At 46.7% G+C, this 26,249-nt stretch overlaps 1 pseudogene; it reads right to left on the bottom strand.

Moving 5' to 3' along the window:
* Window positions 1-21,051: 21,051 nt before the first annotated feature.
* LOC147991066 (uncharacterized) lies at window positions 21,052-24,913 on the bottom strand (annotated as a pseudogene).
* Window positions 24,914-26,249: the final 1,336 nt, after the last annotated feature.

Genomic DNA, 26,249 nt, shown 5'->3' with positions numbered 1-26,249 from the left:
TATAGCACCTGTATCACCATCTCTTCACCGAACTAGTGCACCTATACAATTTACCACTGTATTGGGTGTGTTGGGGACACAAGAGACTCTTTGTTATTTGGTTGCAGGGTTGCTTGAGAGAGACCATCTTCATCCTATGCCTCCTACGGATTGATAAACCATAGGTCATCCACTTGTTGGAAATTTGCTACTGTCCTACATACCTCTGCACTTGGAGGCCCAACAACATCTACAAGAAGAAGGTTGTGTAGTAGACATCACTTGGCCACGCCGCGGGCCGCAGGCAAGCAAGTCTAGGGACCCCCGTTCCCAGAACATAGACAGTATCCCCCGAGCCCAAGGTGCGCTCGGGCTTGGCTTCGCGGTGAAGCCAAGGGTCAAGTTCGGAGCACCGCGGGCCCCAAAGGCCTACGGCCTCGGTCGACGCGTGGCGGTTGATTGGACATGGGCGTCTCCGCTTCCCCATGCTGCCTCAGAAACTGCTTGACCTGACAAAAGGCTGGCGCGGGTGACACTTGCCTTCATTGCTTCTTCCTTGCCTCGCTCTAGATCCCCTTCCCACTCTTCGCCGCCGCTACCTACAGATCTGCTCCGGCCTTGCTCTACACCTGCCGCCCATGGCGCCGCACAAGGTCAAGACTTCCTTGGCTCCGGCTTGGTACGAGCCCACTCTTGAGGCGCCCACTGTCACGGAGAAGAGCCTTGCCTCCGTGCGCCTGCTGACGGCGGGAGAGAGCAACGGGTGGGGGAAGACGGAGCTCCGGCTTGCCTCCGATGAGCCGGAGCCTGAGGGGAGCACCTTCTTTCCCTTCTTTTCGAGCAGCGTTGCCGTCGGGTTGATTCCTCTCTTCTCTGATTTCTTTTATGAAGTCCTCGACCACTATGGGCTGCAAGTGTTGCATCTCCATCCCAACTCTGTCCTCCTCCTGTCCATCTTTGCCTACTACTGTGAGGCGTACCTGGGCGTGATGCCGTCCGTGGCGCTCCTGCGCCATTTCTTCTTCCTCCGCGCCAGCGAGGGTCACATCTCTGGATGCGCCAACTTCGTTGCGTCCGGCAAGGCCAACTCGATCTAAAGCATCGGGAAGAGGGCCAACAACATTCGATCCAAATAGGTCATGGTGGACGCCAAGCTCGCCCATCCGCGCCTGGTGTTGCCGACGGAGGCGCCCCGGCAAGGCAAGGAGTGGCCCAGGGCGGAGCTTGTCGATGAGCGGGCATCATCAGTGTTGGGGCAGATGATGACTGACCTGAAGCCGAGCAATGCGAGGGCGGCCAAAATAACGGGAGCGATGCTCCTGAGGGAGTTCTTGACGCTGCGGGTCGCCCCACTCCAGGCGCGCGCGCGCCCCTTCTGGGAGCTTGAAGCAGGGGAAAACAAGGCCCGCCTGAGGCCGGGGGACCTGCCTGACGACGAACTGGACGCCGTCCTGCGTCTCATAGTCGGAGACAACCAGGAGTACCCGCCTAGCGCCTTCATTCCCCTGTTTCAACGCATGGACCGAGAGGAATTCATTGCCTCTAGGCCGACTTTTGATGCGCGCGGGCTGGTGCCCCCGGTGTTTTCGGGAGCTCCTACGGTGCAGAAACCGGTGGAGGTGTCTTCTGGCGAGTCTCGCGGAGAGGGGGAAGCGGAGGTGGACTCAGAGGAGACCCCGGAAGAGGTGGGGGAGACCTCCCCTCCGAGCAAGGCCGAGATTCTCCGTGCCCTTCCTGATGATGCCTAGGCCGACGCCTAGCAAGGAGGGAAGGAGCAACCCCTCGACCCGACGAAGGGTAGGTCGTCGCTGGTGGACCGTGGTGCCGCCTCCACCCCAACACCTCCTGGGGCTGGATCCGATTCTGCCTCCGCACCGCATGGCGCCGCCGAAGCCCGAACGCCTGCCCCTCAGGCCCCAATGCTGTCAGGCCTCAAGCTTCACAAGCGGAAGGTGGAGTACTTCACGGTGGACCGGTAGGTGTCTCGAGCTTCGCTTTATCCCTACTGGTACTTGTTATTTCCTGACGCTTGCCTTTGGTTGATCAGGCCGACATCTTTGGTGAAGAAGAGGAAGGAGGGTACGACGGCTGTGCCTCCCTCCGCAGAGCAAGGAGGCAACATCACCCGTGTCTCCCCAGACCGGTCGCCCTTGCGGGGCCAAGAGGAACATCGTCGCATGGAATCAGCCCCCATAGCCCTGCTGGCTCCGGAAGTGCCGGTGCTTGGCGCGGCTGACGAGGTCCCAGCTGCTCCGGGGTCCGCGGTCGCCTAAGCCCTGGTGATGGCGTCGCTTCCTCCTACTACTGCACCTCCACTCCTTGGTTCTTCTACAACTGCTGCCGTCTTGGAGCGTGCCCTTTCAGAGATGACCCAACTATAGGCGGATCTCCTGAGCGCTGATCCGCGCCTGGTGGCCGGGCGTCTGGAGTTGGCCTCCGGCTGGCTTCATTCTAACCTGGCGGTACGCGCAGCGCTGGGCCAGGCTGTTGTGGCTTCCGAGAGGGAGAAGCAAGGAGCCACTGGCGCTGCAGCCGATCATGAGGCGACACTGAAAGATGCCAAGGCTGCCCGTGACCGCTGCCAAGTGCTGGAGGGCAAGTTGCAGAGCCTGCACGACAAGCACGCTGAAGAGGTACGTCGCCGCCAAGCAGAGGAGAAGGAGATGAAGGACCGACAGGAAGCCGTCAAGAACCATGATGCTGAGCTGGCGGAGCTGGGGAAGAAGCAGGCTATCGAGCGTAACCGGTTGGAAGAGTTGGAGCAGAAGATGGGGGCGAGGGAGGACGATCTTGACGCCAAGGCGCGAGTCTTGGCCGAAGACCGTGTGGCCTTCGCCAATCTCGAGAAGAGATCTCGCAAGGCGCTGAGCACGCTCTACGAGCATGGCCTGGAGAAGCCGCTGGACACTGACGAGGACGGCCCCGCCCAGCTGCTTCCTCTCGTGGTGAAGGCGCTTGAGGAGGTCATTGAGGGCCTCGGTCCCATGGCGGAGGCAGAAGCTCACGTTCTGTCTTCAGCCGCACTGACTCGCGTCCTCAGCCATGTGCACCTCCACGACCCCAACGCCCACCTTGACGAGCTGCTGGAGCCTGTGGCTGAAGACCTTTGTGAAGCCGCCGCCGCAGCTGTTCAAGGTCAAGTGGAGGCTTTGCTGGGGAAGTTCCGCGGCTTTGTCTCCGATCCTCTGTCTAGCGATGCCGCGGATCCGGCGGCTGGTGGTGAAGGTGAGAACATCGTCGCCCGTGGGGGAGCACCTTCCGCAGGCGACAGCGACATCCAGGGGTGACCTGTGGCTATTCCTCTCGTTTCATTCCTGCGACATACATCAGGCCTCGTGGAGGCGTTTAGACTTTTCATTTGGTATTGTGAGAACAATATGCTTGTAATATTTGCTTCGAGATTTTGTGTTTTCCTTCCTATTTGCTTTGTTCTGTGTCGGCAGAGCCCGGCCCCGCGCATACCTCAACCGCCATTGGGCCGACCGGAGACCAGGACGATCCAAGGAGTGAGGGGCTACGTGACCATTTAGGCTCCTGAGTCGCGATGCTCAGGAGTCCCCCTTGACGTGCGAACAGCATATAGGGAGAGTTCGTTAAGTTAGATGTTTTCTCAAAAATGCCATTAGACATTGTTATTTTCACGTCAAACCCGTTGACCATGTTATACGTATGACAAAAATAATCCAATTCTCACAATGATAAGTGTGGCCCCACTTGTCAGGAGTAACCAAGCGAATAATTTTACAGGAAAATAAGAATGCTGTTGGGATCAAGTAGGCCCCACACTTTATTTTACTGTAGTGAGATAGAGGGAGAGTTGGCATGTTGGTCCATCAGTATTTATGTCATTATAAAATGGCCAAAGAGACTTGAGTCACAATAATGGTGTCCAACACAACACACCCTCGAATAAAACTAAGCACCCTGAAATTCTTTGACAACTAAACTGTTGGCTATATGATGTTGGCCATATATATTGTACGTATATAATGTGAAGAAACGAGTGGTAGTACTATAGCAACTAAAAGATGAGTTGTAAGAAATACTAGCATGTAGTACGTACTGAAGAGTTAAAGTAACGAGAAGGAACATAACATAGTTCTGCTGGGGGCTCAACACAACACACCCCTCAAATAAAACTAAGCACACCTGAAATTAAACTAAGCAACTAATCCGGTATACACTGCATTAGAACCACCATGAGCAACGACACTGCCACCTTACTCGGACTCCTCGTCCACGTGCTCAACTTCGTCCTTGTCCCTCTTCCTCTTGGGCGATACTTCTTTGCTTGAACCGCACACTTGGCTCTTGCTATTCATCCAACCCTTGTAGATATTGAAACAGAGGTAGCCATCCATTGCAGCGTAGTGGATGTGGTCTATATCTAGTACCTTCCACTCCCATGCATGATGAAACTTGAACGGAGGTTTCTTCAGTGTACCGTACGAAGGATGAACCATGGATCCTGCCAGGGTCAGCATTAAAGGCTGATCACGGGAGGGCACTAGCCCTTCCTTCTGGAGGTCAAAGGGGTTGCCTACAATGAGGCCTATCTGACCCAGGATTTCCTTGTTGTTCCTAAAGTCTACAGTAACGAATTTGACTCGGCCGCTCTTGAGGAACTTCTTAAATTCCTCGCACTCAACGTCGGCATGTCATATGTGATAGACCAAGCATAAGTCATGCACACAAACCTGGATCACAGCGGGCTTCTTCTTCTCTGCCTCCTTTAGATTCTTCTCACTTCCCAGGACTGTGGTGTACTCAACATCGAGCCCAGCGACCCACTCATCATTTGAGTTTTCGAACATGCGTTTGAAGCGACCAAGGCATCCTTTCACCGTTGTGGAAGAACGGGTTTAGATGACGTCGAACTCATCACTGGTGACGGTTCTAACCTTGTACTCACCGCCGATCATGGAGATTTGGGACGCCATGGATTTGGGAGGAGGGTTAGGATTAGTGGAACTGCCGTAATGTGAAAGGATGGGACGACTAGGGGCGAACCGCTGTAATGTTAAAGGATGTCCGAGGACGAGTACGAGCGAGAACTGCCAGCGGTTTTTGTAAAAATGCCGAGTGGGGCATGCGAACGGCAGGGTAGTGGCTTGCCTGGTGGATAAATGGATTCATGCACAGTACTATGGGGGCCCAATTAGATGTCATGTCTACTCGACGCCCAATTAAATGGCTTTCGATGTCATGTCAAGCATCGGGAAAATTACAGGTGATATGAAGCTTTCCATTCTCCCATGATACGGGCTTCCGAGAGCCCTTGGATCTGAGATTGAACGGTTGCATGGCGTGATTCTAGACCTATGGGTGAATATCCTATCCTAGAGGATTATTCTGCAAATTTTCAGCAACTTAGCATGCGACCGTTCGATCTCAGATCCAAGGGCTGCCAGCAGCCCGAATCATGGTCGCGCCTACCACGACCGTTGCCTCGCTCGCGCGGTCGCGCCCTTGGAGATTTAACGTGGTGCGTTAGGCTATCTGATCTTGGCATGTCATACATAGTCATCACTTAGTCACTCATACAACAAGGTTAGCTATAAGGTTGGCTATAAGAGTATTTTTTTACTTCTCTCTATCTCTTTCTTTGTAGTATTTATTCATTTTCCAAGGAGTGACCTCTTCCAATGAAATGGTAGTCTCAAGTCATTAAAAGCATGCACACCCCACATCTCTTATTGGTTGATATGTCAAGAAACAAGAAATGATGTATGCATCGCGCCTAAGTGTTTTGGGATTATTTGGTTTTCGTAAGATGACTTGCACACCTAGACGGAGGGAGTAATTAACTTGCCACATCAGACTTTATGCCTATGTGGCAGGCTTAGCACCTGTATGAGCAAGTACAATAGTGGGCTATAAGCCTGCTTACATGGCATTTTTGCATATGTGGAGGAAACAGGCAAGGAAAAAGTGGAGGAGTGGGCTCTCATGCAAGAGCCAGCCTCTACATGGTGGAGCATTGGGAGAGGCACCTGTATACCATGGAGGTGGTCAGGAATCGGGAGACTCACGCCGGTCGTAGCGTCGCAGTTAAAATGACAAAATGGCAAGTCAAATCATGGGACCCCACCTGTCCAGCAGTAACTCGCTGTCAAATCACACAGCCCTACGTTTGCAGCAGCCTAGTCCCTCATCTTCTCGCATCTCTATCGAACCAACTAGGCGGAACTGCCCCGCCCTCGACTTTTAAATAGTACAATATACTAATTTTGTATCCATGGATTGCTCCCTGGAGCAAAGCCTCAAGAAAATGGAGGTACACATGTATGGAGTATACAGCACGCCCGTCGCGTTCGCGTCCACCCCAGGCGGTCGGTCGGTCTGGGATGCCGCTCTCCGAATGGAACACGCGTCATATTGCGTTTGCACGCACATGTGGAACTGCAATCGAGAACCGACTGTAGGCACACTCCTCGGCCCCGCAAGTCGGGTGTGTTAATAGAAGAGAGAGACGATCGATAGTACTAGAGAAGTGTTGTACAGACGTTGGTGCCTAGACGATCCCTGCATGATACAGAAGATCAGTTCATCCATGCATTTGACCAGACTCCAACAGACACGCCTGGATTGGCTATCGTCTACATATCATGCAGGCTGTGTTGTACAGGGCTGTAGTTCTGATGAGAAATCTAAAAAGGTTTCTTGTCATCTCGCAATATTAGGTGTCATGTGCTTCGGATCACTGCGAGGGTTAAACAACGAGAACTGAGTTCCTCCAAGGCGCTGGTCATTGGGGGACACATGGACGAAGACTACTTGGCTGCCATCTAGGTCAAGACGACTATGTTAATTAGGACATCTATCGATGGACCCCTTTTCTACGAGTTTATCTTTAATTTGAGCTTTGATCCTCGTCTAGTTTGTCCGTCGGGATTCATGTCGTCTCCTTTGGGCAGTGAGGTTATGGTTTCTTGTCATGTGGCATTTTTTCGTGTTATATAATATAATCCGATGCTTCAGATCAAAATGACGACAACTCCGCCTCCGGGGCACGTGCATGAAGACTTCTCGACAGTCATTGATGAGGTTAAGCCGGCTCCGGTAGACAAAAGAAAACCAGTACTCCACCATATAGGCAGGAGCCTTCACGCTTGCTTGCTAGTGTTGCTCTTTTCACACTGTCTCGTCCTCTCCAGATCTAAACACGACAGCGGCGGCCACACTCTCTCTCTTTGCTCACCACTGGTCACAGATCCAGCCGGATCCTCTCCACTGGGGAAGGTGAGAAGGTGCAACGTTCAGGCGGTCATCATCGGCGACGGCTCTTACCCACTGCCGGTGCGTCCCAATCAGTGTGCCTTGCCGTTCTCTCCCAAGCACTGCTGGCTAGGGAGGGCCTCCGACCCCTTCTTCCTCGCTGCTGTAGTGCGGGCAGATCCGGCCTCCCGCCGGCCACCTAGCGACATCGCGGTGACCCTCAGGTATAACTTCCTTCGAAACCGGCCTTTCTCTACTTCCCGAGCTCCCGACGTCGCTGCATTTGTATCTTTTACTATTTCCTAGGCCCCCTCGTAGATAGGATCGATCGGTTGTTCGAAAGCCACCTAAATTTTGACTGTTAAGAGGGAAAAGTAGTTCATGCACTCGAATCTAGTACTACTTGGTTCAAACAAGGAAGAAAGGGGGTGGGGTGGGGGAAGATCTGTTACCTGAATCTAGGACTTGGTCGAATGAGGAAATAATGGGGTGAAAAGTAGCAGAGACTGGCTATCCAACTGGTCTCTTGGTCTAATAGGGAAATAAAGGGGAACGTAGTACAAACTCAATATAAACCCGATCTATTGGTCGAAAAAGGAAAGAAAGTGGGGACTAGGGGACAAGTCAACAGAGTAAGTCCAGCACTAGATTTGCTAGCCTCACACAGTATAAGGTGGCTATACCGAACAAAAATGGGACCAAACCAGATACCATGTTCTGATGTTTGTTGCCCCTAGCCACTCTTATGTAATGCCACTGGTAAAATGTAGCAGTCGCACTGTTAAAAGTAAGGACACGTTAAACCAATGTTGTTTTCAATGTAATGCCTCTAGTAATATGAATCAATGGCACTTTTTTCCATGTCCTGCTAAATTTCCCATTAAGATAAGTTGCTTCTTTTCGTTAGAAATGCAACTGTCCTGGTCCACCTACTCTCCCGTGCCCAAATACCGACTCTGTAGCAGTTGTTAATGTAATGTTGCTGGTAAAATGAAGCAATGGCACCATTAATGTAATGTCGTATTTAACGGTTGTCATAGTTAATCCTAATGCCCACACTAATATCTAGCAATGCTACTTCTTTAGAAATTGCTACTGTCCTTGTAGGATTGCCATTCAGATAAGGAACACGCTTCTTTTCATTTGATGTATGTTTCATCACTTGTTTGTGACCCTCCTTTCCACCTTTTTTGTGCAAACAGAGACATACATTTCATGCTTGATCTTAGTTGAACTGCACAAATGATATCCAAATTATAGTTGGACATTTCAGGAGCTTCACAACCAACCTTGATGTTGCTTAATTTTGATTGCAACTAATGAAGAAGAAGCTCTGTGGGTTTCGTTTTCTGATGGAAATGGAACCGAGGGCTGAAGCCCTTTTCTTAAAAAAATGAAGAAGAAGCTGCTAGCTCATGGGACATTGCTTCATTTTAGGTGAACTGCACCAAAAGGTTCCATGAATTGAATCATCCATGTTGGTGACTGGTGTCATCCCTTCTCCGATAGTGTTGATTGCAGATATGGTTCCCATCACGAGGTATGTGGATTTTTGGTCTGACTGTTTGCCAAAGATCCTGCGTGCTGAGTCTGCTCTTGTGCTACTATTTTGGCACTGCCATGATAAAGCAGTAATGTTATTATTTTGCACCTTAATATAGTGGCACCATTAATTTGAGGCAATGTTTTGGCACCGCTAGTGCCACTGATTTTTTTATATATCAAAAGAGGGGGTTTCCTCCGATTTCATTAAAGAAACCCTACCATAGAGAACCATTATCTGACAACATCTTAGTGTAAACGGGTAGTTATGCAACTACTACTAAACCGGACTGTGTACTAGCAGGAGACAAGTTCGCCACATAAGCTAGGCAGGTAGGGGGACACAGCACTAGCTCGACCAAGTTTGGATTACAACCCAAATGCTACCACAGAAACATCAAGGGGGAAGATAGAGCCAACTTCAGCATCCCAGTCTAAGCACCCCCAGCCTCCATCCTTGCGACGCACGGTACACCTCGTTTGCCACCTGCTCGACCCTAGTGCCACTGATAAAATGAAGTAATAATATAGTTAAAATAGAGTGAGCGTCCTTTCTATCATTTTATTTCCAATGTAGATAAAGAAAGTGCTTCTCTTTGTTAGTACATGTTTCATCAACTAGTCCCATTGTTAATTGATAATCCCCAAGTGCAGGGAATCATCGTAGCAATCCCCAATGGTGGAAGTGATAAGTATGGAGTGTCGAACCCACAAGGAGCTAAAGGTAAGATCAATATTCTCTCAAGCCCTATCTGCCATTGATACGACTCTACGTACACCGAACGTTTGCTTCCAACTAGAAACGAGAAATAAAACTACGTTGTGGGTATGAAGAGGATAACTTTGCATGATATCGGAGAGCTAACACATAAAAGTAGGTGCTGTTATCATAAAGTTAGAATATATTACTAAATATTATAAATAGCGAGTGTGTAATAATGATGGGTCGGTGTGCGGAATTATCCTAGGCAATCGTTAACAAGACCGGTGGTCGTCATTGCAATTTCATATGAGGGAGAGGCATAAGGTAACATACTTTCTCTTCTTGGACCATATGTACTTATGATTGGAACTCTAGCAAGAATCTGCAACTACTGAAGATCATTATGGTAAAACCCAACCATAGCATTAAAGCATCAAGTCCCCTTTATCCCATACGCAACAACCCCTTTACTCGGGTTTATGCTTCTATCACTCAAGCAACCCACCATAAGCGATTCATGAACGTATTGCGACACCCTACAGCAGGAATCCCTCACACTTGCGCGACACGGAGGGCACAATAGGATAGCACCAAAAAAAAACATACAACTCGTACCAATCAAGATCATCAATCAACCCAAAGACAAAGAATATCTACTCAAAACATCATAGGATGGCAACACATCATTGGATCATAATATGTGGCATAAAGCACCATGTTCAAGTAGGGATTACAATGGGGTGCGGGAGAGTGGATCGCTTAAAAGAGATGAGGGTGGTGATGTTGATGAAGACGATCACCGCGGCGATGATTCCCCTCCCGATGGCACTCCGGTGCCATCGAGAGAGAGGAGGAGAGGTTCTCCCCCTTGTGCTTCCTCCTCCATGGCCTCCCCCTGGTCCTTGGCCTTCATGGTGATGATGGCCCCTCCGGGATCCTCCTCCATGCCCTCCGGTGATGATGGCCCCCTCCGGCAGGGTGCCAGAGAGGGCCTAGATTGATTTCTTGTGGCTAGAGAGGCTTGCGGCGGTGGAACTTCCGATCTAGGTTATTTTCTGGAGGTTTGGACATTTATAGGAGAGGTTGGCGTCGAGAACAAGTTAGGGGGCCCCACGGGAAGTCCACGAGGCACAAGGGTGCACCCAGGGGGGCGCCCCCACCCTCGTGGGGCCCATGGGACTCCTCTCCGGTAGTTTTTTGTTCTAGTAATTTTTATATTTTTGAGAAAAAATCTCCGTTGATTTTCATCGCATTCCAAGAACTTTTATTCTACACAAAAACAACACCACGGTAGTTCTGCTGAAAACAACGTCAGTCTTGGTTAGTTCTAATCAAATCATACCAAAATCATATAAAACTATTGTAAACATGGCATGAATACTTCATAAATTATAGATACGTTGGAGACGTATCATTAATGTTTAAGCGTTTTTGCAAACTGGGGTGCTTAATTTTAGTTGATCTACACAAAAATAGAGATTGGAATGTCTCTAGGCCCCTCCTTGTACTACCGTTGTACACTAATATTCATCACTGGTAGAAGGTGTATTGGGTAGACTTGGGTCGATTTCCAGTCTGAGCCGTACCGTACGAGGTGTCACAGGGCCCATCTCGCCCTCGCAGCATGGCATACTATGATACTATCGCAATATTTTCTTCTATTTATTAGTGTATGTTTCATCAACTAGTGCCACTATAATGTAATCACGCTTTTTAATTATCTGTGCAAACAGGGTTATTCAACTGCATTTTGGTGGAACTGCACAAATGTACGGATGGAACCGGCATAAATGCAGAGTGTGAGGTGCCAAGTAAAAATTACCAACACCAACCCTGCTCCATCTTATCATTGGCATCCACCACCACTAGTGGGATGTGTGGCGCTCACTGTGGATGGATCTTTCTCGGCAGAAAATCCTCTATCAAAATACTAGTAGCTTGGACTTCAAAAAAATACTAGTAGCTTATATTGGCAGTTTTCTAGGGAGTACTCTTTTTTGAAAGAAGCACCAATCTATTTTTCTTTATTTGTACACAGTGTCACAACTTTGACCCAAAGGTCCAGAGCTATTTTAGAGTGATTGGCGTAGTACTCGGAGATTGGTTGTAAGCATGATTTTTATTAGCTATCACACTGATTGTAAGCATGAGCAGATGGAAGATTAGATTAGTGCGAAGCTTACCTTAAACCCTACCGACGCCGTTGAAACGAGGCAAGCGTCGAGCGAACCGTGGAGAACGGCGGGGAAGGGACGTCGCGCCATCCGGCCTCCTCTTGCGGTGGTTGAACGAATACTCATGTGGCTCCGGCTAGCTCTGCACCCTCATGAACGGCACACCGTACTCGATCGATTCATTATCCTCTGGGTGCTCGACCTTCGACCTGTATGCCCACCACCTCCGCCTGACTTTCGCCTCGGGTGAATCTGTCTGCTCCATGCCCAGAGGAGATACTCGATGAACTCGAAGGACTGCGGTGTGACTGCCGCCGAGGAGTACATCGCCGCCCCCAGCGCCGCCGTCTCGCTCTTTCACATACATTGCCACATGGCCCTCACCGTCCTCTAAATCTACCACTCATTGTCAAACCAAGTAAGGATCTCCTTCAACCTGGCTAACTTTGCCTGGTCGCCGCCGGCGATCTGCCTGATTGCTGCTGCATCCTCTCCATAGATGTCCTTTTGAGTGGTCCGGTGCTATATTTGGAAGATGGGAGGAGAGATGGTGGTCTTACAATAGATAAGAGGGAGAGGCGAGACAGTGGTTTTGGAATGGAGATGATGGAGAGGAGAGGGGGTGGTTTTGCAATGGAGAAGAGGGAGAGGCGAGACGGTGGTTTTGGAATAGAGATGATGGAGAGGAGAGGTTTCCCTGCCTTTCGGTCGCTGACAGGTGTGCCCCATGCTTGTTGGGACCCATGTGTCAGTGTCTCAATGGCAGGATGGGCTATGTCAGGGGATCCTCGTCTGAGGAGAGAGGAGGTGGTTTTGCAATGGAGAAGAGGGAGAGGCGAGACGGTGGTTTTGGAATGGAGAAGAGGGATAGGAGCTTACGGTTGTCATTATTTGCAGGTTGTGAATTGTGTTTTGTGTGTGTATTTTGAGAGTACTTTCAGATATGAATGTCTTTTGAATTTGAGATTTGCAGTATTGAGCATATGAAGTATTTTATTAATTCTAGAGATCTATTTTTTGCACTTAAAAAATGTAGTTTCATAGGAGCATAAAAGTGCAGAAAATGTGATTCTCAGAGAAGAAACTGCAAGTTTCAGTTTCAGATAAGAAACTGCAAGTTCAGTTTCCGATAAGAAACTGCAACTTTCAGAGGCAGAGTATTTATATTAACACGGCCTTTTCAAACAGGGTTAACATAATGTTGGAAGTTTTATTCATGGTCGAAAATGGAACTACCAGCCAGTTAACATCATGCTGATCAACATTCATGCATAGCACATCTTCATATGATGCACAGTAAAAAAGGTATGCTATTTTCAAAATGCCCACACAATGTCGAGTGTGCGAAAAATAGAGAAAACGAGGCATGAAGTTTTGGCAAGTGTTGGACGTGGTGTGCATAGATGACAATGGGGACCCACATGTCAATAATGGAAGAGGCAAAAAATTTGGAAATATTTTCCCTGCATCAGGTGGAATCGAACCCGGGCGGAAGAGCTGTCGCCTGTCGGGTAGTGTCACTTGGCCACTGGGCTAGTTCAGTACTTTCATTACAAATAGGGCACTGCCTCAAGTGGTCCGATCTCCTCCTGCGCCTTTGTGCGCTCGCCGCGGCACCGCTGTCTGCCGTTGTGAACATGCTGAACAAACGAGAGGAATCCGGAGAGGACTGTACGTGGAGAGGCGGACAGTCAGGACCCACCAGGTCTATGGCCGCATGCAAGCAAGTGCCTCATCGAAAAAATACTTCCTCCTAATGCTATACTGACGTTGGGGCCCACGGGTTTGTCAACATAGTTACATTTTTAGGTACTTCAACGTAGTTACTATAGTAGATAAATTCATAACGAAGCCGGGGAGCTGGCAGGTATTATTTATTATCACTGGGGCAGCAAGTATCAGCTCGGTTTTGGGCTGCCCCGTCTAGGCTTTCTTTTTTAACATGCGCAGCCCACGACATGCTGGTTTGTATTTTTTTGAGGGCCGTCATGTATCGATCGGCCTATGGACCTCCCATCCGAGGTTTTATTTTTCTTAAAACATCGGCAGCCCAATTTATGTATTTTTTTGAAGAAAAAGCAGAGGTCGGTTCTATTTTTCTATATAAGAATAGGAACGCCTGGTCCAACTTATGTTTCCCTTCTAACTATATTATATATATTAAAATTATTTTATATGTTATTATATATTATTGTTATTATCATCATATATTTAACAGATACTTACATATGTAAGAAAACAATATCCCACATCTTATTAACTTGTAAAAATAATTTCTTGACAATAAAATCCTGGATTTTTTTGGCAACGAAAATCCTGATGATTGTATACAAAAGCTTGGTACGATTTAAGGACCAATGTAACAATAAATCACTTATTATTTAAATATATTTATAACAAAATGCTCAGCCCTTGTTTATTTTTTGATAACATTGCTGCGCCGAGCCCAACATTATAATTAGAATCATCCCAGCAAAATCGTGTATATCAAGAAAGTGAAAATGGCCTGTAATTTTTTAGGAAAAAAAATAAATGGGCCGCATGGACACTACATTATTTGATCACCCAGCCCAGCAAATGGACTGTAATTCTAAAAAAAGAGAGATCAGATTGACTGTAAATTCTAAAAAAATGGGTTGAATACGTGCCACATTTTTGGAGGCCGAAATGTGGGCCAATAGTTCGAAGCCAACGCAAGTCGTTGTCAATTTAGTTAACAAATGATTCTGATATCGTTAGCCGTTGGATTTACATCCAACGAGCGGCATCCATCTTCAATCTCTCGTCTTCTTCCTCCAGCGCCGCCAGGACCATCTGCTCCCGCCTCCTGCTGCTATCAGCTCTGCTTAGCACGCTTTGCTGTGAAGCGCTACCCCACCGTTGGCCAGGCCATCCCTCTACCCCTCCACACCTCCTGTTCTTCTCCACCGACTGCCGAACCACACCGCACCAGAACGAGTTAACCCTCGTACACCTCCTCGTCTGCGACTCTACTCTCGCGTCTTCCCATCTCCGGCTCGTTGTTGTCCGGGGCCTCGCCATCGTCCACCACATTGGATGTGCTTGATGCAGAGTGGTCAACGTGGTCAACGAGCGACATCCATCGGAAGTAGACTGTGCGTGGAGAGGCTGACAACTGGGTCCATGGCCGCACGCAAGGAAATGCCTCCTTATTACCCACAAAATAATGATTCCTCCACCTGACAGCTGGGACCTACCGGAAGGGCCTTTGTATTTCAAGAAAAAACATTCCCCCCGCTGACAGGTCAGACCCACCAGCTATATCTTCACATGCAAGGAAGTGACTCCTTATTACGCACAAAAAATGAATACCCCCTGCTAGCTGGGACCCACCATAGTGGGAGGTTGACTTGTGGGCTCACTAAGTTGACAGGGACGGAGGGCTTTGTCAACTTAGTCAATATGAACGATTCTAGCTCCAATGACCGTACGATGTCCATCCAACAGCCCTAGTGCTTCTTCAACCTCTGGTCTTCTTGCTCCAGCCGCCCAAACCAGCACCGGTCGTGCCATGTGCTCCTGCCTCCCGTGGCCTGCTGTGATGTCGTGGAGGCCTCATCGCCCCTACTACTCCCACCGCTGGCATGGCCATCCCTCCACTCACCTACGCCCCCTGTTATTCTGCAGCGACGACAGCCTCACACCACAGCCGAACTAGTGAACCGTCGTACGCCTCTCCGCGTGGGCAACCACTGCCGCGTCTTCCCCGGCTCTGCCTCATCCCCTTCCTAGGCCTCGCCGTCGTCCACTGCCATGGTGCTCTCGGTGCAGCTTGTCAACGTGGTCAAGGAACGACTTCCATCGGAAGAGTACTGTACGTGGATAGGCTGACAGCTGGGTCCACGGCCGCAGCAAGGAAGTGCCTCCTTATTACGCGGAAAATAATGATTCCTCCACCTGACAGCAGGAACCCACCGGGCGGGTGAAAGCACAAGTGCTCCCCGGGTGATTTTGGTAATTAATGTCAACATATCTCTTGTTGGACTAATACTTTCATCTAGCATATTTCTGACAAGTCCAACAGTGGAGTGGCATGGACTAGAGGATGTGGGACCCCTTCAAGATGATGAAGACAAATGATTGGCTCAAGCTCAAAGCTCAGGACTATACATTTTTCATTTTAGTGATCCAAGATCACATTGAGTGCATAGGAAAAGTCAATACTATTAAGAGGGGGTGAGGTGTTGCTTAATGAGGTTCTTGCTCAAAGTGCTTAGTGACATGCTCCACAACCCTCAATCACTTTCTCATATCCAAATATATCCCAAATCAAAAGTCAAACTTGGCCCCACCGAAACTTTCTATCCAGCGCCACCGAGTTCTCTTGACATAGCCATTGCCAGAAACTCTAATCAATTCGGTCTCACCGATGGGATCTCGGTCTCACCGAGATGGGCTTGCAAACTCTCTGTTGGCTATTGCATTAATTTCGGTCCCACCGAAACATGACATCGGTCCCACCGAGTTTGCTTGGCCAACTCTCTGTTTAGCTTATTACGAAAATCGGTCCCATCGAATTTTTGTAATCGGTCCAACCGAGATGAGGCTTTACCCTAACCCTAATGATATCGGTCCCACCGAGTTGACATGTCGGTCCCACCGAAAACCCTAATGGTCACATTATGAACAAAATCGGTCTGACTGAGTTGTATGATTCGGTCCCACCGAGTTTGGTGATTTGTGTGTAACGGTTAGATTTTGTGTGGAGGCTATATATACCCCTCCACCCACTCTTCATTCATGGAGAGAACCATCAGAACATGCCTACACTTCCAACATACATTTTCTGAGAGAGAACCACCTACACTTGTGTTGAGGTCAAGATACTTCATTCCAACCACATAAATCTTGATATCTAGCCTTCCCCAAGTTGCTTTCCACTCAAATCATCTTTCCACCAAATCCTATCCTATGAGAGAGTTGAGTGTTGGGGAGACTATCATTTGAAGCACAAGAGCAAGGAGTTCATCATCAACACACCATTTGTTACCTCTTAGAGAGTGGTGTCTCCTAGATTGGTTAGGTGTCACTTGGGAGCCTTCGTCAAGATTGTGGAGTTGAACCAAGGAGTTTGTACGGGCAAGGAGATCGCCTACTTCATGAAGATCTACCCTAGTGAGGCAAGTCCTTCGTGGGCGATGGCCATGGTGGGATAGACAAGGTTGCTTCTTCGTGGACCCTTCGTGGGTGGAGCCCTCCGTGGACTCGCGCAACCATTACCCTTTGTGGGTTGAAGTCTCCATCAACGTGGACGTACGATAGCACCACTATCGGAACCACGCCAAAAATCTCCGTGTCTACAATTGCGTTTGCACACTCCAATCCCATCCCTTTACATTCTTGCAACTTGCATGTGAGAACCCAGAAATTATTTCAAGACCCTCCTGTGTATATTTGTCAATGCAGGATCAACTTGACAACACAGCAAAATGGTATCATTGCAGAACATTAAAATAAGTATAAGTTTAATAACTCTTGCCACAAGGCATACATAGTGAAATGTCTCATGACATTTATTACAACCAGAAACACAGCGGAATATATAAATACGCAGCGACTCCATCTCAGCCACAGGCAGTCGACATAGTCAACATGTCCTCACTCCTTAGGATCATCATAATAGTCGTAGTCGACGCACTCGTCTTCATAGATCTATGTTGTTCAACAAAAGTATTGCCATGAGTACATTACGTACTCAACATGCCTCCCACGGGGAAGGACCAAATATCACCTATGGCTTCAAAGGAAGGTTGTATGGCTCATTTGCATAAAGCTAATTTTGTTTGACAAATAAAGTAGTTGGATAAAATCAGTTTTAGATGAAAACATGTTTTATCTACACAATAACTTTCATCAAGTGAGGATCCTCGATCAACTCACGTCCTTCATAGGTTTCAAGATTAGGGGCAAAGAGGGAATAAGCAAGACAGGTCCTGTACGTCAAGAAAGATTCATGTGTAGCCCTTGACCGTGGACACAACTATTCGAATAGTTTTACACTCTGCAGAGGTTGTACACTTTACCCACACGACACAATCCCGACTTGCTGCCACCAGTGGCCGCTGGCGTAGTACACCATTTGGTACACCGGCAGGGAGATTGTGACGAGGTCTTTCATTAGACCAAACTTATTGTGCCAAGCCCACTAGGTTTCAACACGGAAGTAACTGCAGTTCAAAGTCCGGGCCCCCCTTTTGTGCCGAGGACACTCCTCGCAAGGCAGCTATCCCATCTGCGGTACGGCGATGACGACAATAAGAGTGAACTAACTAATCAACCAAGCCAGTGCCCATATAGCGTGTGGCTGTACTGTTAACACAATCTTTAAATCCAAGACTTATTAGGCCTCATGTGGCACGGACGACTGATTGCCCCCTTCAACTCGTGAAGGGTGGCCAATCGCTCCTTCAATCCTTGATTCAGTTGTCGCCCGCGCCAGTATTCAGATGGTAAATTTCACCCAGACTAGAAGAGGATAAAGAAGATCAACAAGGCCAACTGGCCTAGCTCAGCGTCAAGTTTCAAATGTCAATGACTCAAAGGTCATTCAACAAAGTACCTATAGGTTGATAAGCATGGCTAAGCATTTCTACTCTACTGGTATTATATACTTCTACTCAGGTGTCAAGTAAATAGGCGACAAGCGGATCAAGGTAAATGTGTCAATCGACACGCTAGCTACGAGAATTAAAATAGCATGCACATAGCAACAATAAAACTCAATGCAATTTTGTAAACCATAGGATAAGTATGATCAAAGAAGGAGGCATGCCTTCGTTGTCGAGTCCCCCGTTTCCTTCTTCCTCGTAGTGCTCCTCTCCCGTACCGTCACCTCCTACTCATAGTAACGATGAAGCACAATAAATAACAAGCAGTAAAATCCAAATAACATCCAAATTAAATAAAAATATAGGAAGGATTGGTAGAAAGATGTGGATGGATGTGGAGATTTTGAAGGAGGTAGATCGATTGATGATCAGTAGAGGGATTGAATGGATTGGTTGGGTATAGGTTTATCCGGACTAAGCAAAACTCGGCCATCATGTCTAACATTCTAAATAGCAATATACTAACTGAACTTTAATAGTGCCCAATACAAATACTTTGGCTAACTATAAAGAAAAAATGACTAACATGACATAAACACAAAACAATAACTATACTATGCATTTGAACCACACGACTCAACATAGCATGGCAATACAACATTTGCCCACAATTCAATATTTAGATAACATCTAATATTCACAACTATTAATAGAATTTTAACAAAACACAAAATATTGTAGTTGACGACACGTATCAAAAATGCTAACCAAACTATACAACTTCACGACTAAACTAGATAAACTACATGGCATCAAACGAATACGATTCTAAAATGATTCCAAAACATTATATGCACAAACCATGCGGCACCTAAAATAATAATAATAATCTAAATACACGTGTAACAAATGGATCAACAATAATCTAGTCATGGCATCATCAATCATTCGCAAGATGACAACACTCATGTGTTATGCCTCACAACATAACCCGAAAATAATAATTAAACAACAATTATAATCCTATCGCAATTAAACTAAAACATGACTATTTCTACGCATGGTAATATTGCTCCCACAGTATTCACGCACATGTCAATGTACGATAGAAAATAACAAATTGTATTATCAAGCACCACTAATTTAATAAAGCCGAAACAAATTCTACGGCATTCTAAAATAATCCTAGAATCACAACAATAATTAGGAAATACCCTAAGCATGCCACGAACATAACAAAAATGTAACTAACTACGCATGATTACTTACACAAAACATCATACGTACTTGATAAAAAAACAACACAATTCAACATCTACTCGAACAAAACAATCAACTCGCTCCTAGAATCATCGAAATCTTCCTAGGGTTTGAGTTTGGATTTGGGTCACCGAGTAGTTGTTGAAGGTGGAAATATTGATGTGACGTGAATGATTGCTGGTGCGCATCGTCGTCGTTGAACTCCGGTGATGAAGAGAAGATGGTGTGTGACGCTCTTGGTGATGATGAAACACCGGGACAAGGACGGACACGACAAACGGTCATCCGTTGACGACAACGTCAGTCCAAAAGGGTGGCAGCGGTACGGCGTCGTTGTGCGTGCGGCCAACAACGACCAACAGCCGGGAAAGGATGTCTAGGAGGTAGGCTTTGGCAAGGGGATTCTTTTGGTGGGAGGAATTGGACTAGGATGCTCACCTTAGGCGATGGTAGTCAAAGAACAGTAGAGATGGGGCTGTATTGCGGGGTGGATTACGAGTGATTGGAAAGGAATTGGAGGATGAGATGATGGGGCTTTCGTAGAGGACCTCTGGACGCACGCTGTGACGCGAAGGGTCTGCCGAATTATAGCCGGAGGAGGGAGATCGGGAGGTGAATGCCATTGTTCAGCCAATAACTTCATCAGTTACTCGCATGATAATAAGTCCACCATGGGTGGAGCCATTAGACTGAACGGACTCGTCGTTGAGTGGGGAGTAATTCTTGTGTTGATGAAGAATGGAAACGGTGAAGGGATTGATGAGATTTGAAGGGAAAAGAAGAGGCAGCAGCCATGGCGTTTCTTTTGTGTATAAGTGTACAGGTACGTGTACGTGCGTGCGGGAGGAAGGAGGAGAGCCGAGTCGTCCGCTCGCTCACTCGGCTGGGCCGCTGACCTGCTGGCTGGGCCTTGGGCCAAGTTTCTTTGGTGGCTGGACACTTAGAAAGTAGAAGAACAAAATATATAGAGAAGAGATGGCCCAGTGCATACGTGAATGTGTGTGACCAATTTTGGTGCATACATGCAATAGGCCAACAATGGCTAGGCTAGGATGCACGTATTGGTTCAAGGACCAATAAAGAAAGAGAAATGAAAGGGTAGAGAAGAAAAGAAAATCAATATAAAATAATATTGATTTCTTTTATTAGGATTGCTACAAGGAACAAAAACAAAAGATAACTTAAAAGTCTTTGAGAATCCAAGAAATCCAAGTAACAAAATAGGCAAGAAGAATTTAAATGAAATACTACGAACGAAAAAATTGACTCAGGTAATTACAGAAAATATTTTCCACTTAGCATGTGCCAAATTAATTCCAAACAACTTGGTATTAATTTGAGCAATCTCCCAAATATATAATTAAAGATTACGTTGCAACATCCCTTGGCTTAGAAAAGAAAAAAAAATTGAGCTCTCGAGAAAATTAGGATGTTACAACTCTACCCCCCTTACAAGGAATCTCGACCCCAAGATTCAGAGCTAAGAGAAAAGATTTGGGAACTCCTCTCTGAGGTCGTCTTCTTGCTCCCAAGTTGCTTCCTTCTCGGTGTGATTGCTCCACTGCACCTTGCAAAGTTTGATCACCTTTCTCCTAGTGGTTCGTAACTACTCATCAAGGATCTTAATAGGATACTCTTCATATGTCAGGTCATCCTTGACTTCTATGTTGTCCAGTGAAGTCTTCTGCACCTCTTCTTCGGGTTTCTTAAAACACTTCTTCAACTGTGACACATGGAAAACATTGTGCACATTTGACAACTTCTCCGGGAGTGCCAACTGATAGGCCACCTCTCCAAGTCGAGCGGTAATCCCAAACGGACCAATGTATCGGGGCGCTAGCTTACCCTTGATTCTAAATCGACGCATTCCACGTAGTGGAGATACCTTCAGGTACATATCATCTCCTATCTTGAATGATATGTCATGGCGACGCTTATCCGAATAAGCCTTCTGTCTAGACTGGGCTGCCTTCAACCTTTCTTGAATCATCTTCACTTGCTTGTCCGCCTCTTCCAATGTGTCAGGACCGAACACTTGGTTTTCACCTACTTCATGCCAGTTAAGAGGTGTGCGACACTTTTGTCCATATAAAGCCTCAAAAGGGGCCATCTTTATACTTGCTTGATAACTGTTGATATAAGAAAACTCAACATAAGGAAGACTCTTATCCCAACTACACTGATAAGTCAAAGCACAAGCTCTAAGCATGACTTAAAGAATTTGGTTTACCCGTTCCGTCCGTCCATCAGTCTGTGGGTGATATGTTGTACTGAAATCCAACTGAGTCCCCAGAACTTCATGTATTTTCTTCAAAAACCGCGAGGTAAACTAAGTACCTCGATCTGACACTATCCTCTTAGGAACTCCATGTGCACAAATGATTCTTGCCATATACAACTCTGCGAGCTTCTCTCAGCCATAGGTAGTTTTTACTGGAATGAAATGACCTGACTTGGTCAATCTATCCACTATGACCCGAATAGAATCAAATCCAGAAGATGTCCTTGGAAGGCCCGTGATAAAGTCCATTCCAATTTATTCCAATTTCCACACGGGAACCTTAAGTGGTTGCAGTAGTCCTGCGGGCTTCTGATGCTCCACCTTGACCCTCCGACGTACATCACACTATGAAACATACTCAGCAATTTCTCGCTTCATACTCGACCACCAAAAACTACAGCGAAGGTCATTATACATCTTTGTACTTCCAGGGTGTATTGAGTATGCTGAGTCATGAGCTTCCTTCATGATCATGTCCTTGATATCCTTTTGGTCTGGCACCAACCCATTGTCTCGAAACCATATGTTTCCATTCTCATCTTATCTATAGTCAGGTGCTTCGCCCAATTTGATTTTCTCACAAATCTCTGCAATTCCCTTATCTTCTTTCTGCGCTTCTCGCACCTGATCTTGGAGAGTAAACTTGACCTCTAACATTTCACCATTTTCAGTAAGGCTCACATACAGATTCATCTTTCAAATTTCCTCATGAAGTTCTGGCGCTTCCTTCTGAATCATCACATTGTTGACATAAACTTTCCTGCTCAGTGCATCAGCTACGACATTGGCTTTACCAGGATGGTAGTTAATGTTCAGATTATAGTCCTTGATCAAATCTAGCCACCTTCTCTGTCTAAGATTCAAATCCGGTTGTGTGAAAATGTATTTCAAACTCTTATGATCCAAGTATATCTCACACCGATTTCCAATAAGGTAGTGCCTCCAGGTTTTCAAGGCATGCACTACGGTAGCTAATTCCAAATCATGTGTGGGATAGTTAACCTCATGAGGGTGTAACTGTCTCGATGAATACGCTACAACTTTCCCTTGTTGCATGAGCATGCATCCCAAACCTTGCTGAGAAGCATCACAATAAACCTCAAAATCTTGCTGAATATCCGGCAATACCAATACTGGACCAGCTGTCAATCTCCTCTTGAGTTCTTGGAAACTCGCTTCACAAGCTTCTAACCACTCAAACTTTTTATTGTTCTTTAACAACTGAGTCATAGGTCTAGCTATTCGGGAAAAAATATTCAATGAACCGACGGTAATACCCGGCTAGTCCAAGGAAACTGCGTATTTCTGACACATTCTTGGGATGCTTCCAATTGAGTACTGCTTCCACCTTTGCTGGATCCATGGCAGCTCCTTCGGCCGAGATAACATGTCCTAGAAAGTCCACTTGTTTCAACTAGAATTCGCACTTACTAAACTTGGCATAGAGTTGATGAGCCCTTAGCCTCTCCAAAACCACTCGAAGGTGTTTCTCGTGCTCTTCTTCACTCTGGGAATAGATCAAAACATCGTCGATGAACACTACAACAAACTTATCCAAGCAATCCATGAATACGTTGTTCATGAGATACATGAAGTAAGCTGGTGCATTTTTGAGTCCAAAATACATTACCAAAAACTCATAGAGACCATATCGAGTAACAAAGGCGGTCTTTGGAACATCTTGCGGGCGAATCTTTAACTGGTGGTATCCTGATCGGAGATCTATTTTGGAAAACACATGTGCTCCCTTTAATTGTTCAAACAAGTCATTAATCCTTGGCAGGGGATACTTATTCTTAATAGTTGCTGCATTCAGCGCTCGGTAATCCACACACATGCGCATGCTACCATCTTTCTTTTTCACAAACAGTACATGTGCGCCCCATGGTGATGTGCTCGGCCTAATGTAACCCTTCTCTTCTAACTCCTGAATTTTCTTCTTCAACTCGGCTAATTCATTCGCTATCATCTTATAAGGTCTCTTTGCAATAGGAGCCGTGCCCGGTATCAACTCAATGACAAACTCAATCTCATGGTGTGGTGGCAATCCAGGAAATTCATCCGGAAAGACATCTGGATATTCCTTCACCACCAGAACATCCTCCAAAGTTAACTCCTTCACTTTGTTCATCATGCAATCAACCTCGGGTTGAGGTGCAATCCTAGCTTGGTATTCCACAGTGGCCCCTTCAGTGCTAGTTAAATTAACTGAAGGACCAGCGCAATCTATTAGTGCCTTGTGTTTACTTAACCAATCCATACCCAAAATCACATCCAAACCTGTGGAGTCTAAAATGATAAGGTTTGCTTGAAACTCCACTCCTTCTATAACTATGGCCACTTTAGGACACTTTAGTCTAGTCCTTAAAATACCCCCAAGTGATTTTATCATCCAAACCCGACTCATCCACTTGGTTGGAAATAAATGTTTTTCAGCAAAGCTTTTTGAAATGAACGAACGGGAAGCTCCAGAATCAAATAGCACCGAACCATAATTTGAGTTGATCAGAAACATACCAAGAACAACATCTGGTGCTTCATGAGCCCGCTCGATGGTGACATTGTTGACCCTGCCACATCCTGATGCATGAGGTGCACCCCCGGGTGTATTGAGAATGCCTCTGACACGTCCTGCTGCGGGTGTCTTAGCTGCAGAACCCAAGTTGAACTTCACTGGAGTGGGACCGGTGTTCTTGTTGGGACATGCAACAGCAAAGTGACCCTCTTGCCCACAACTGAAGCATGCCTTTCCAGCTGTATTAGCATGATTGCCTCCCACTTCAGCTCGTGGAGTCTGATATGCATTGGGTTGAAATGTGTTATTGGTCCTTGATGGTTTGACATATGGTGCACGATAGCCAGGATGGTGACCAATCTTCTGTCATGAGCTACCTGCCCCATGGTGACTCTGTGGTGCTCTACGCTTGCGATTTTCCTCAAGTTCCCTCCTTGAGTACTCCTGGAGTATAGCCTTGTTGACAAGTGCTTGAAAGGTAAGGAAATCATGAGATACCAGCATGTCCTTCAACCCAGGGTTCAACCCCTTCAAAAACTTGGCAGTCTTGTCAGCTTCAGTTGGAATATCTTCCCTTCCATAACGTGCCAGCTGCGTGAAACGACTCAGATATTTAGACACTATCATCTTTCCTTGAGTAAGAGCTTGAAACTCATCCCTCTTCAGCCCCATGATGCCCGCAAGAATATGTGCGGTGCAAAAATCTTCTGCAAACTCATTCCAAGTGATAGTTTGGCCATCCTCATGAGCTTCACAATAATTCTCCCACCAATCTGCAGCCACACCCTTGAGCTGGTGTGCTGAAAACATGACACAATTAGCCATAGTGCAATTGGCTAAGTTGAGTGTCTTCCTGATGTCCTTCAACCAATCATCAGCATCAAGTGGGTCTGCTGATCCCTCAAAAGTTGGCGGTTTTGCCCTCATGAACTCAGCAAATCCCGACTGTGGCGGTTGACCCTGATTCTGGTTCGCAACATTGGCTGCAAGCTGTTGAAGTATCTGTGTTTGCATCAACATCATCTGTGCCATATTGGGTGGCGGCGGCGGAGGTGGCACATCATCTCCTCCAGAGTCAAAGTCGGTATCATGGACATGTCCCTCCTCAAAGTTTTCTTCAAAGACATGTTCCTCAAAACCTAGTCCATGACCATGTCCACATCATGATGAAGTCCGGCTATCCAATGCATCGCCTAATGAACAACGCCAATGACAACCTCAAAGAAATCTTCTCCATCATATGTGTATCGGTAACTGCTGGTCTGTTCCTCCATCCTCGGATACACCACCAAGTTGACCTTGAAACGTTCCTCGCCCCCGATCATACGATAGGAGTGTCCGGAAACCTCTGGATCCTGGTTGAAGCCCAAGCATGTGAGCATGTCCCAAAACTGTCGACTGAGGTTGCCAAACTGCTCAATCCGGCGTGAGGATGATATCACCATCTACATATTTGAGTAAGAAGAGAATCAATACACAATTTAATAAAAGAAAATAGAAGCGAAATACTAGAAAATTTATAAAATAATATTTTATAAAATAATTCCTAAGGCTTTCCATTTCTAACTAAGGCCACGTTACTAGGTCAACCTGGCTCTGATACCACTTCTGTGAGAACCCAGAAATTATTTCCAGACCCTCCTGTGTATATTTGTCAATCCAGGATCAACTTGACAACACAGTGAAATGGTATCATTGCAGAACATTAAAATAAGTATAAGTTTAATAACTCTTGCCACAAGGCATACATAGTGAAATGTCTCATGACATTTATTACAACCAGAAACACAGCGGAATATATAAATATGTAGCGACTCCATCTTAGCCACAGGCAGTCGATGTAGTCAACGTGTCCTCACTCCTCAGGATCATCATAATAGTCGTAGTCGACGCCCTCGTCTTCATAGATCTCTGTTGTTCAACAAAAGTATTGCCATGAGTACATTACGTACTCAACATGCCTCCCACGGGGAAGGACCTAATAGCTACATGTGGCTTCAAAGGAAGG

This window comes from Triticum urartu, chromosome 1A (genome assembly GCF_056163025.1).
Source record: "Triticum urartu cultivar PI428250 chromosome 1A, HENAU_Tu73, whole genome shotgun sequence".
In the NCBI taxonomy this organism is placed as follows: Eukaryota; Viridiplantae; Streptophyta; class Magnoliopsida; order Poales; family Poaceae; genus Triticum; species Triticum urartu.
The sequence above is the reverse complement of the archived record's forward strand: the minus strand, read 5'-3'. Positions and strand labels throughout refer to the sequence as shown.